This window comes from Camarhynchus parvulus, chromosome 9, assembly GCF_901933205.1.
Source record: "Camarhynchus parvulus chromosome 9, STF_HiC, whole genome shotgun sequence".
Classification (NCBI taxonomy): Eukaryota; Metazoa; Chordata; class Aves; order Passeriformes; family Thraupidae; genus Camarhynchus; species Camarhynchus parvulus.
In genome coordinates, this window is record NC_044579.1 from 3,844,298 (window position 1) to 3,858,883 (window position 14,586).

The window sequence follows — 14,586 nt, forward strand, 5'->3', positions numbered from 1 at the left end:
CTGGATTTCCACAACATTGAGACTGAAAGAAAAACAGAGGAAAATGAACAGGCCAGAGGCAAGATTGAAAGCGCAGCGTGGAGGCCACTGCAGTAAATGGGGACACTGGAGAACCGAACCTGATTTTCTGCTGCCTGGCAGATTTCCTCTGTTACTTTGGTGTTTGGCTGCATTCCCCCATCCCTGTCCTGAAATGGACAGAGGCATCCCCAAACCCAAAAGCTGGAGGTCTCTGTTTTAAGGAGCACAGCAGGGTTGTTTGCCTCTGTCCTCAGTCCCACTAGAAGATGGCGATGCAGGACCATCCCTGATCAGGCAACAGGACTCACGTATTATCTAACTGCAACCAAAAAAGTCATTTACCCCCGTGCCAAAGAGAGGTGCAATCAATATTCTAAACTCAAGCTCTTTTCCAAGAGTAAAAGCATTTTCTGGCCAAAAATGTCATATCCTCATATCCTCAGGAGGTTACCCCCAGCACTTCTTAAAGGAGCGTCAGTGGAGAACGTAATTGGAAAAATTAAAGAGTAGGAGGGGGAAAGTAATTACAGGCCACTAGAGAAAAACAAACATGTTCTGAATGTAGACAAAACATTGAACAGAGGGGAATTAATAGTACTACAAATCAAAAGGGAAAAATGTCAGGAAAGATCAACAGAAAGTGAACATCCTATTTAAAGCAAAAATAGAAACAATTGAAATCGCAGTGAAACACAGAAGGGAGGAGGAATTTGAAAAGCAACCTGAAATCAAAATAAAGAAATGGAACACATTTTACTCAGTACACAGTGGTAGTGAAAGCTGATGCATGAATATTGTAGAAAACTGAAGTCCCACCACGAAGGTGTGCCAGCAGGTGACAGGAAACCTCAGCTGGTCAGACATGAGAGTTCAGTGATTGATATTGGGCCAGGCTGGCTCCCATTCTGCAAAGTGAACTGGGCAAGGCTGGAAAATCCCTGCAGAGGATGAAAGGGGATTTTCCAATATGTCCCATGACCTTCCCCTTCCTCCCTGGCCTCCCCAGTGATTTTCCAGAAGGAAGGAGCTGGCGAGATCTGAGCTTTGAGGGGCTGTTGTCCCCTTTGGCCAAAGCAAAGAGGATGAACAGCAGGGGCTGCTCAGCTCTAGCCAGTCACTAAAACACTCTGGTGAAGCCCAGTTTCTTTGGCCACATTCTGAACAGGCCGTGAAAGCTTGGGAAGATTTGGGTATTAAGCTGTTTAAAGACATGTTTAAAAATATTTAAAGCTGTTTAAAAATATGACAAAAAGTAAGGATTAAAATTGTAATGGGATGATGGCAGACAGGTTTTCAGAGCTGGTAGTGCTGAAATAAATGGAATTTTGAAATGAAAAAATGGAATTCTCTCTTTGTGTGGTGAAAGCTGTGTCATGACCAGGGACTGTCATCACAACCACGGGCTCCCCTTTTTTAGGGCTTTATCTGCTTTCACTCACGGTGTAGCTCCCAGGCAGGAATGGGCTTCTTGCTGCTTGTCTGTAAAGGAACCACAAAGGCAGGTTAACACATCAGCCTTTATAAAATCCACAGCCCCACTTTTCCCCTCAAAGCATAAGGAACACATTCATATTTCACTCTCATTTCTCTCCAGTACAAAAGCACAGGGTCAGAATTAATGAGCAAAGTATTTGTGTGACGTTTTATATTGTATTGGCATTTATATAGTGCTTTTCACAGGCTTCATGTCAAAACCCTTTACAGGGCAATAAATCATACACCTTTCCTGATGAAATTGTATGTAGGCAATTGGGCACCTATCCTGCCCTCAGCAATGTCCCACGTGCGAGACACGGGGAGCGTGATGAAACCTGCAGAAGTGGGTCTGAAAAAAATGGATGTAGGTCAAACCTTCCCCCCTTAATATCCTGCAACACGTTAAAAACTCTTTAGAGCCCACTTGAACAGCCACAGGAAAGACCTAACCTTAACATGACAAAGCTTCCATTACAGTCTGAATTACTCAACATGCAAATCGAATTGTGGGGCTTACACTTAACCCCAGGTTTTTTTGCCTCTGAATTTGAACAAGTTGTTCATTTACATGGAGAATAAGGATTTTTTTTCAATTGAATTCATTTCTAAAAACAGTGTCCATTCACAAGGCTGAACCCGAGTGCCGAATTTTGGTTGTTAGGCTTTCTGTTAGCGTTCACAAGTATCCCTCCTAACACCAAGTCTGCAATGTGACAATGCATCTCTGCCCTGCTGGCGTTTCCCTTGTTATTTGCAGTTTTTCAGATAACGAAGAGTAATGAAGTTCTGAGAACTGTGTGCCCGATTAGACTTGACTCTTTTACACGTTTATTTGCATTCCTGCCGTGTTTCCAAAGCCACTTCGAGGTAAGGAGGAAAAAAGGAAAGTCGTTTAAAGCCCTTTGGGGGTTGGGAAGCAGGAGCCGCAGTTCTGCTCCGCTCTCAATCTGGGGGAATGGCAGCATTTTGCCCAGTTCAGGGATTTTTGGATTCCACTGGTGCCAAAGGGAGCTTTGTGGAGAGTCCCTCCTGGCAGATTGTAGCCCCTCCTTCCAACCCAGCCCCCAGACGGCACAAAGGCAATGGCTCAGAAGCAAATGGAAAATCTTTGCAGTAGCTCAACACCATTCGAAAAGCACTTTTCCACCTCTGCTATCTGTAAAACACGAAAACCGATAACATTCTGCACATACTGGCTGACAGTTCAAATGCATTAGAACCAACCTGGTTATGATTTATTAGCCGGAAGAGCTGTTAGAATAATTTGTAAATGTGAAAGAATAAAACAAAACAAAACAAAAAAAGTGTTGTTCTCCACCAAACAGACATTTAGATTGCTTAATCTAAAATCAAAGTAATCCAGAAGTAGAACAAAAGGTAAGAGCACATTGCCAGCTCCATTAACCGCCTGGGCTGTGTTAGAAGTGGAAGGTTCTTGCATCTCTGCAGAGGTGATTAATGTCCTGTGAGACCTGTGCAGATGCACAGCCAGGGAATGAACTAACCTGGCCTCTGCTTTCTTTGGAGTTTTGTGTCAGGAGCTCTGCAAGGAGCTCAAATCCACACACTGGTGTTGAGCTCTGATGGCAACCGAGCCTGATTTTATCTCTCGTTCCCATCTGGGTACACAACTTATTTAGCAGTTTAAAGAATGATCTGTAAATAACACACATGCACGGACTTCACTAAGACAGATGACAAGGAAAATTAAAATGCTCTTTTCAGTGGGAGACACTACCAGCACCAGTAGTTGAAGTTGAAGTTCAAGAGTAACCAACACATTAAAGCCTGAAATATCTATTCTTTCTGGCAGTAACACATTTGAAGATTAAATTAGTCAAGATGTTTGTTACAACAAACAGGCTTCTGTTAGCATTGAGGATTGTGCTCCCAGTCAATGTTTATTATGCTTTTGGTCCTATATATTCTAAAGGTCTCAATTTCCTACTTCCATAATTTTTGATCAGTTTTGTTTAAACTGGAAGCCTTTTACTTTTCACTTTAAAAATTACTGCTTCTTAAAACTTCTAGCAGGTTATGGTATCTGGAATGAGTACTAAGGAAAAGGAAACAAGCTAAAATAAATTACTATCTAATCTAACCCATCTGAGGACTTCTAAGGTACCTATTATTGTGGTATCAAAGAACTGGATCTCTGATAGCTTGTGATCTTTGATCTTAAATTGGACCTCCAATAACATTTTTAATTAAACATCTCATTTGATGCCTGCTGGAGCTAAAATGCAAATAGTGTCACATAAAGGATGAAAGTTAAGAGAGCAAGGAACAGAAAACGATGGCTGGTTATAGTGTGGTTATTGTACCAAAACAAAGAACCCCATCCTCCAGACCCTGTGGAATTAAAACAATCAGCCTCGAGGTTCAAAGACTGAGCAGAAACTACCTAGAAATGAAAAATGCTTTCAATTTATTAAAATTAATAGTGAATAAAATTGTTTGTCAGAAGCAAATTTGAGGTACTCCCAAGAATCACTTAGAAAAATTGTATATTTTTTTACTTCCTTTGCCCTCCAGCCCCCAGCAAATATTCCATTCTGTTGCAATCCTTCACTAGGAATTTTGTAGCACTTCCACACTGGCTGAGACAAACCATGCTTGTCCTCTTTGAAAAGTGCTTCCAAATCACTTTGTGCATAGCAATCGTGGCTATTAAAGCACGAATTCACTGCCAGACTTTATTCAGCCACATTCAGAGTTGATTTGGAAGTGATTTCTGAGAGACATGAAGAAGGAAAGCATCCTCAGAGCGCTGCTGCTTCAGTTTGTGGAGGTTTTATGAGAGCACACATGGACCCACACCTCCTACCAATGCACACAGACAGAGCCTGCAGCTGACAGCAGCCCAGGCTGTTCAGCTCCTCCCTCATCAGATCAGAATTGCTCCCTTGTTGTTTTGTGTTGCTGCTTCTGCTTAGGACACCAGAACAGATAGCACTGCTCAGAAGTTTCTGCTAGGTAGGGAATCCCCAGAGAAATCCATGCACTTAAACCCAATGTATATTAGAAACCCATCAAGTGCAGTGTCATGATACTTTGACTACAGAGTAATTATTTTTAAAAACGTCTTTGCAAGTTTTTTCTGAAATATTACCATTTGTTTCTTTCATTCTGAACTCATCCCCATAATAAGAGTACACTAAACAGCTCTTAGGCATTTTTTTTTCCCCAGAGGAGGTTGAGTATATGCAAAGTGATTTGTAAGATTTAAACTTTTCACTTTGATGCAACTCTGTGTGAAGCCATAAGCACTCTGACAGCTCTGAAGCCTCTTGGTATCTGCTGCCTGGAAGAAGGCAGAGTATAAGCACTGGTCATCCACACTTATCTGAGGTCAAAATTCAGCTCTTTTCTTTCAACTGTCGCACAGATAATGACAAAAAAAATTATAGCCACAACCAAGGCAAGCAGTAAATAACAATAGGTATCAGATTCTAGCAAGAACAATGATGAAATTTGCATTTATTTCACAGTGCAGCTGGCATTTCTAACTGCAGGAAAGGAAAAAGCCCATGAAGGTGAAGAGCCAGTTTGTGATTTCCTTCAGATGGAGCATCAGGGCTGGTGCTGATGAGGGGATCAGCACCAGCAGATCCATCTCATCACCTGCCAGTCCCTTGAGATCCCAGCAGATCCTCCCTGATCACACAGCAATGCTCCATCCATGTCTCATGTTTGAGCAGGAACAGCCAATCCTGCACAGGAGAATCTGTGAAGAACAAGCAACAAAATCCTACAGAAGAGGCAGGAGAGCAAAGATTTCATTTTTCTCCTTCACATTTCCTAAGGTAAATGTGGTTTAGCCTTTTGGTTTTCATTTTTCAGGGAAGTCCTTAAGCCTAGTTCACAGCAGCCTTTATGGCTGAGAGCTCATTCATCAAGAGCAAAATCTCACATGCAAAGTTCATGACAGAGTGGTGAGGTGCAAAGTTGAAAGAGAAGGAAAATAATTTTTCCCATCCCAGAAATCCTTTCAGAATTTCAGAAGCACTCTCAATCACAACGAGATGACCTTAGAAGTGGGATTTGCTTGTTGTTTGGGGGTTTTGTTTGTTTTTACAGAAGCTGAGGGAAAAAAAGCACTCCAACATCATCATAACCAAGAATTTGGGCTCCCTTGGAATGTGAAGACTTTGGGGGTTAAATCCTTCTTCTCAGAGAAGCAGATCAGGGTTGGAGCCCACCCCCCTCTAAATCCTACCCTGAAAAGAAACATTTTATTACAGAAGTTTCACTGAAACTGGCGTGTTCCCACAAAATGTTTCAGCGGTGAGAAATAAAGAGTTCCCAAGTGTAAAGCACTGCCAAAGAATTCCCAATCATTCCTAGCCAGTGAGCAAGGAAATGTGTTATTTTGCCATCAGTGGAGAAGGAAGCCCCTGTCCCAGGGGTGCTGTAAGGTCACGCTTCATCTTGTCCCCAGCAATTTGTGTGTGCACCCACAATTCCAGGTACCTGGAACCATGCAGGGCCATTTTCTAGGGCATTTCAGCAGTTTGTATTGCAAATGCCTGTACAAAAACAACAAACATGGCTAAAGAGCACAGACAGGAAGGTACAGCTCTTTTCTATCCTTTTACAGCAATCTCTCTTCCCTGCATCTACACATACACAACCCTTCATGATGTATGAAGAGACTTTGGAAATAAATCTTTCCAAAATATTTGCTCTTTAAACCTACATGCTTTTAAAAGAGAGGTGGGATCCAGGTTTCACCTCTGGCACTTAGCACCTGCCTCTTGCTCACATGTTGGGAAAGGCTGGGAAAGAGAAGTTCTTACTTTGCCTGAAATGGAGTGCAAAGTGACACCTCCCTGATCTGTCAGAACTCAAACTCTTTCTGGAGGACAAACTAATCAGCCCACACTAACTCCATCTTTTTTCCCAAATTTCCTTTGCTATCCCCAAACAGGCAACACAACACCTGCTCTTATCCCAACAAAGCAAGGGCTACCAGGGAGGAAAAGCACTTTATGTTACAGAGCAAAGAACTTCTCCACTGGCTGCTCTCAAACAAAATCCAGCTGAGCAAAATAAATCCTGTTTTCTCACTGAAGAAGTCCTCATGTGCTCAAAACAACTCTGAAAGGACTCAAATGCTTCATCCAGTTTTTAATTAATTCTATCTAGACACGCAGCAGTCTGAGAAGCTGTAGTGTTATATATATAACCTCCTTACGTTTCACTATTTACATTGTGTTATTCTCTGGCTATTTCCCAACTTTATTCACTCACCCCAGAGATCAATTTAGGCACCAAAATAAAATATGATCTTATCTTTGCAGTGCACAGAAAAGCGAAACAAAATTTCTCACGGGAGGCAGGGGTTAAGGCCCTGGGCTGGGTGTCAGAGAAGTGGTGTTCTATTCTTGGCTCTACCACTCACTTGCTGTGGGAGCTTGTAGAGCAAGATACAGAGCAGGAATGGAGACTCCAGCCAAGAAATTTCTCCTCTGTAACTTTTCCTCTTTCATTATGCATGAGAGTGAGTTTTTCCAGCGTCCTAGCACACATCTGAAAGCTGGGGAAACACGACTCTACCAAAATACAGAACCGGCAGAGAAAGAAAATGAGTGGAAAACATCAATTACAAAGTTTTCTTGGGCACCTCTGAAGAACTGAAACAGAATCTCTACTCACACAGTGAAGATAGAGAAGAAATTCAGCGCCAGGCTGAGCAGGCACTGCTCCAAGGACTGCACTGGACCTGCACTTGGGTCTGCTCTGCTGCTGCTCCTTGATCTCTTTGCTGCTTCAGACAAGTTTTCTGAGACTTCTTGAGACTTCTTCAGGCCAAGGGTGGAGGATTTGCTTCAGGTTTTTTTTTTTTTTTTGCAAAAATAGGGACCTACACTTTGATTTTGAAATAAGCAATCTGATTTTAAAAAGCAAAAGTAGACTTTGAACAAAAATTGGGGCAATTTTTGTTCAAAAGCCATAGCTAAGACTATGTCCAGACCTGGAGCAACAAACTGCCTAAATTAAGAATGCCAAACTCACAGTTAACTCCTGCTGGAAGCAGTATTTCCTTCCCCAGGAACAGACCAGGCAATACTTCTTGCTTTAGGTAATTGCTGTGGTCTAATTCACAAATTTGAAACATTTCTAATTACTTGGGGAGACCTGAAGAAACAGTAAACATGTAGGTTCCCACTTGGCATGGAGAGATTTTTGCAACTACACTGCTCTGTGTGTGTAAAATATATAAAGAAACTGATTTATCTTGGCCATACTTATTTTCAATCACAGAGAAAATCTGCCCACATTAGAGCTGTGCTCTAGATGTTCAGTGCACCCTCAACTCATTTGCTGACAGTTTTACAGCTGGGTCTCAGACCCTTCAGGCTCACAGAAACAGAAAACGAATCCAGTCATAGAATATCCTTCAATATTAACCTTTTTCTTAAACTTTGTATGAGATATAAGGGAATAGTATATAGCTTGTTTTACCATTTTAAGAGTCATATGAAATCAAAGTCTGACCAATAACCTCACAAAAGCAGCTGCTGTGTAGTGTCAATTCTCAAACCAGGTGACCCTGGTTCTATTATATAATGAAGTATACTGTCTTGGCCAACAAAATGTCTTATTCAGTCAAAAATGTCAAGTTTTCAAAAACTTTTGGTCTGAGAGTCAGGCACACCTGGAGACCTTTAAGGAATCCATAGAATATATCCACTCAAAAGTGATTTATTTAAAATGTTAGCAGGAAATATTGGTGTTCTTACCTACAAAGTGTTTCTTCCCTCTTCCTTTTTTGATGTCAAACCTCTAATATTTCTGATTTTTCAGGGCCTGTAACAAACTGTCCCAGGCAGTTGCTCAGGAAGGTAAGCTAGCTTCTTGATCCATGAGAAAAACCCTTCCAATTTCATACTTTTAACATTTTTTTATATTTTAATTGCTGAAATATTGTGTAACCGCAGCCTTTAATCTTTAATCTAAGTGCAAGCCACACTTGATATATAACAATTATATCTTAATAAAATGTAATTATAAAAAATTCAAGGCAGTCTCAGGGCATGTGCAACTGAAACTGTTAATATACCTGAGGGATTATTTCCTCACTTATGTATATTAGGCACTATAAAAACATAGGATTTCTTGGGACATTATCAACAAAGGAGAATTTTTTTTTAAACCTGCTTTTTACTGATTGCATTATCAAGTTCAATTTTATTAGCTTGAATCTTCTGGGAAGGATATGATTTTAATAATGTATAAAAGGTTTGCCTGGTAGTTGGCTGTTGGCTTTTACTGGCTACTTAATGTAATCTGTAATTACTGGAGCAGCTCCTATGCTGGCCAGTGCTTTAAGGTCAGTGGAAAGCTCTGCTGGGTTGTACTTGGTGTACAAGAACATCCCTCTGCTGATTGATGGCTGCACCCCATGGAAATGGTTTCATTTTGTCCTTGAAGCATTCCTTTAAGGAACTCTGTCAGTACACATCCCTCCTTGTCAGCAGCAGCCTGGGGACAGCCCATGATCTGCTTTTACACCAATGAGCTCTCAGTGAAATCTCCTTTATTGTTTCACATTTGCTTCCCAAACCTTCAACCAATGATGTACAAATATCTTAATTTGGGCTCATTTAAAATGCTTGATTCCCCTTGCACAAACTTTAAGATGGAAAACACTCAAAGCCCTCACTATACTTTTCTTTAAGGGAAATAAAATGTTGCAGGGCTTGGCTTTGATAAAGTAGACTTCCACCTTTTTAAATATTATTCCTTCTTGCCTAATTTTTTTCTTTAAGCTGAAAAATCCTGAACTGTCTGAAACAGTTGGCCAGAACTTGCAGTTGAGAAGCACACTTAAAACATGGTGTGAGCAGGCTTTATTACATGACTGAGGTGAATTTTGGAGTGTAACTTTGCCAAGCCAGTAAGTCACCTGTGGCGTCATGTGTCACCTGCTTTGGTGGTACTACCAAGATCAACCTGGAAATAGAAGCAAAGTGCTGGAAATGTTCCAGAACTGCTGTATCCCTGAGCCTTTTCTGCTTGAACTTTCTACTCACAATATTTCCTTGAAATAGATTGACAACTAAACCACTGTATTAATCTCAGAGTCAGCAATTTGTGTTTATGATCCTCAATGGATGTAAACCACCTTTTTGTCCTGGTGCTGTAAGTTTGCTACATTAAAAATGGCATTTCTGAGGAATAAAAAATCCTTATGGGAAATCCTTGTGATTGGAGAATGAAAAATCAACTTGGTAAAAAATGAACTATAACCAAAAGCTTATTCATGTGTAATTTTTTTTCTGCATTGCATAACAATTTTTGTATTGCCTAACACTACTTATAGATTCTATGCATTTATTTCTGGGAAATTGTTCACTGAAATGTTCCTGTGATTTCACAAGGAAAATCAGGAGAGTCTACTGTTGTTTTCCAGAATTTGTCATCTCTTTAGTTTCAAATTCATGGTGACTACTTTCTCTGAAAGCAATTAGAAAATTCATAGGAATAGAAAGCTATAAAATACTTTGTAAATATTATTTTGGTATTGAAGCACCAATAAAGAATCACCATCTTCAATTCCAATAGAAAAAAAGGGGAAAAAAAGGCTCCCTGAGAAGGGTTTTAAAGAATTCTTTCAGTATAGAACATAATGTTTTAGTGAGATAGTTGCCTGTTTTATCAGGGAAATTTATTAATTTCATGTTCACTAAAGACAACCTGCAGCTCTGTGGAGTGGGGCATCCTCATCTCCAGTTATGGCCAACGGGGACTGTCGTTTTTCTGCATCTCACAGCTCACAGGACAGGAGTTTCTTCTCAGGACAAGATCAATTTAAACTGTAGATAAGAGTCAATAGGATTTATTTTGATGTTATCAAATCAGCTTAGCTCTTATTGCTAGTTTAAACCTCCTGCAAGACCAGCACCAGTTTCCACCAGTTAGGTGGAAACTAAACATATTGTCCTTCATGCCTAATGAAAGAACAGGGAATTTTAAACATCATTCTCTGAACTGCTAAATCATTTACACATACACACCAATAAACCTCTGCCTTTGGACAAGTCTTGTGGTTGTCCACTGAAAATTAATTTTGTTTTACCCATCAGCTAAGTTGCATTCTTATTATCAGAAAAAAAAACCCAAACACAACAAACTGAGTAACGAACCACCTAATACTTCTATATCCTGCCTGGCTACGTCTGTGGGTTTATCTTTTTGCTGTAAATAAAAACAATTTAAAATCAACATTAATAGAGAAGAAAGCCACTATTCAAGACATCAGTGAGAACCCCCGTTACCTGTAAGGCCACTTCTGTAATCCCTGATAATTTCTTGGGAGCAGAATCAAAGGACTACAGCATGCAACTTCAATTAAAAAATCCAGCCAGAATAAATAGAGAAAACATGAAAACAGTGATTTTTCTGGCACTCTGTTTGAAAGGAGGAGTTAAATTAATACATGAAAAGATCCTATCAGCTCTGACTTGTCTGAGTTATTAATTGAACACCTTCTTGGAAACACGTAGATAAAGACGTGTACCTTAGAGAATACGAGATAAGAGTGAAAGGAAAGCAGGAGAAATTAGCAGTTTTGCCTGTTCACTCCTTTAATTGTCAAGCTAAGGCTGTTCAAAGCTGCCTGGAGCAGAGCAATATGGAGTGGTAAACGAAAGTGTGGGCTGGCGATGCAGAAGATAAAAACTTCAGGATTATCCTTAAACGTACTTATCTTCAGACACAGAAGAGGCTGTGAAGGCAGCTGAACGGTATAAAGCTGTTCTAAAACAAGACAAATATCTACTCCATGTGTTATAAGCAGTTCAAGCTGCTTCCTGTGATGAAAAACATGGGCTGTACGGTAGACATACTACAGCTAAGTACAATAGATCCCATGATACAGTTGTTTAAAGGAATATTAGAGTGATGAAAGAAGTGATGGAATTCTGCTCTTTAGGAGGCTCAGAACCGGCGAGGAAAAAAGTTGAAGCACGGTGATTTGGTGAATGTTGCTGATGCTGGAAGTTTGCGAGCGAGAGGACAGTTTTATGGCAGGGCTCTCCGGAAACAATAGGGCTCGATGGCCGGGCAGGGAGAGCAGGAGAGCTCTGCTCAGCATTTCCATCCTCAGCCTCCAAAGGGCGCCGGGATCCTTCCCACCGCCCTGCTCACAAGGGCACATCTGGAGTCAGTAGCAGTCCTGGGACCAAACCCCTCTCAGCACTTCATTTCAGTCCCTTTTCATCCTCCCTCCCTTGTTTTGTCCCCCACGGAGCGCAGTGAAGAGCCCAACTGTACAATTCAGATAATGCCAAATACAGGAATAAGGAAAAACCTTATTAAAATACTAATTGCCACGCTAAAATGTTTCCTATGAAATTATCAGAGCTGCCAATAGCCCATCATTAATGTACGAAAGTCTGATTATCTTTTCAATAAAAACAGAGAAATTCCAGCCTTTAAACTCGTTATCGAGGCAAAGCAGAACGCTGTGATAATGCATGAGAACTTCGGTTTGCAGCTGTAAAATTCCCAAAAGTCCTGTGACTTGGTTATAACTTTGTTTTAGATGATTACCTTCCTCACTCACACAGCTCCCACGTTCGTTTCTGGGAAACAAAGTGTATATTCCACAAAAGCAAGCAGTAAATTTATTTAAATAAATGAGAAACTTGGAAAGCAATTTATCCTTCAACACATTGCCGTGCACTGGAAAGCCTGACTTTTACACATCTAGTTCCAAATCATACAATGCATTCTTAGAGGCAAAAGTAAAATTTGATCTCTGCAAATGCTGATCTCTGACATTGTTTTCAATGGGGTTGAATTGTCAAAATACTTTGCCAAGGTGAATCCTCATCAGGAGAGACAGGAAATAAAATTCTTTAATTTGTGCAAAGATATGTTTAATTGTTTTTTTAACCAAACATAAACTGCAAATTAGTAGTGTTTTGAGCAAATTTGAAAGGGAATAAAAACCTAGAGTTAACCAACATTTCTTAATCACTTCCGTTTATAGAATATACATTGAAAAATGCATTTTAAAATACTTTTTACATAGGGATGACAATTCATTTTAGTGCCTTCCCATGAGGCTTAAGCAACATTTAAAAAATTTTCCCTTTGAATTGTATTCCATAATCAGAATTTCTTTAATTTGCAAACATCTCCATTTAATAGCAGTTTGTCTGTACTTTTAAAAATGGGGGGGAAGGGGGGAACACACACACAAAAAACCCCAAAACAACCAACTATTTGCACATAGTTTCACTTAAATTCCCCTCCTTGCACATTAAGCTGTGTGAGGCACGGAGTTCCACTCCAGGGTTTTACAAACGAATGGCTGTTGCCATCTACCGTTGGAAAAAATAGGATCAGCAGCAAGAGATAACAGAGCAGATAAGACGTGCGGAACAAAGGCTTCAGCAGACACCGAGGATCAGCTCTTCCGACTGAAATCTTTGAAATACAAAACTCAAGTGACCGAAGAGAGGTAGAAAAAAGTCCTTTTTGCTCCTAAGCCCCTGTCATTTTCAGGTCTGATCCAGCTGGGAAGTAAACACGAATCCAAACTTTGACAATTTCATTGGGTACGGATCTGAGGGTTTGGGAGACTTCGCTCAGCACTGCAGCTAGAGCTGAGTACAAATTTTTAAAAAATTAACTAATATAGCTTAATTTTAAAATACCATTGGCCCAAGTTATGAGCATGCCTCTGCAGCCTGAAAACTGTAAATTCAGGAGGTAAAAGCTGTGCCTGAGCACAGCCATGCAATGCAGAGCTGTGCCTGGAAAATGGACCTGACCCGACCCACGGGCAGGGCAGAGTCACCCAGCACAGCACCAGGAGCCACAGTGGCTCTCCCAGGCTCTCCTGCCAGAGGTTTGGCACTTCCTGGGGTTGGTTTTTCCAAACTTCTGTTGGATAAAACAACTTCCCAGCTTGGGTGCGTTGAGCTGAATGCAGAGACCTCGGCAAAGAAAGGCAGAAAAATTTATTACATTCTTACACAATCTTTAGCCCATGGTTTGTAGTATTTACAAAGATTTGATTGCATGTCTTCACTTTACCATTGAATTACTTATGTATAAATAATTGAGACATATGCTTCTTCCATTCCTTTTCCTGACAAATATCCTTAGATACCACATCCAACCACATTTTGAAGGTACCCCTTGTTGAGGCAATCTAAAACAGAATTAGGGTAGGGTTCTATTAATGTTTGCCAGACCTGTCGGAGGTTAAACAGCCTTTGAATTAAACCATTCTTTACTCTTTGATAATTATTATTATTTTTCCTTAAGACACTTTTTGTTGCCTCATAAGCAAGGTCAGCTTGAACTGTTTTGTTGGACTCAATATCTCAGTACAACCTTAACTCTGGTCGTGCCGTTCTTACAGACTCTATGTGTGCTGTCACCTCTGCCAACAACTTTGGGAAGTGTTTAGCACAATTCTCAGTAAGTGAAAAGACTGCAGCTTTTCTGTTGGACATTTCAAATACACGGCAAAGCGTGCTTTAAATTGCACGCAAAGTCACAGCAACTTGTGAATCTATACTTGTCCATCTTTACAATCCTCTTGCACTGATTTAAATCTTCCTTGCTTTGTTTGTTGTGCACTGACGCATCACATCCAGCCCAAACAACCATGATTGGTTTTAAACTAATGCAGGAAAGCTAAAACCTGCACTGGGAACAGATTAATGAAAGCGGTGTAAGAAAAAATCCTGCTGCTTTCATGTACGGGGAGTGAAAAAGGGCAAGGCACTGAGAGGTGGCTGAAAGCAGAGGTCAAGGTGGAGGCAGGAGCGGAGCACAGCTCAGGACCGCGCCTGCCACAGCCCCGCAGCTGGAATCAGCCGGGCTGAGAGCGCATCCTGGGAAATGAGCCTTGGAAATGCTGGAAATGCGCAAATGGGGGAGGAGTGCTCGTCCCCTCGGGACCCCCAGGTCTGTCAGCTCCCAAAGCGCCCTCAGAGCTGCTTGCACAGCGCTGCAATGCTACCCCTCCTGCTATCCCACCAGTCCTATGGGATCCCCTAAAGGATTGCATCCATGCTCGGCTGATTTTTTTTTTCCTAGGCTCTCCACAGAGGAGGATCA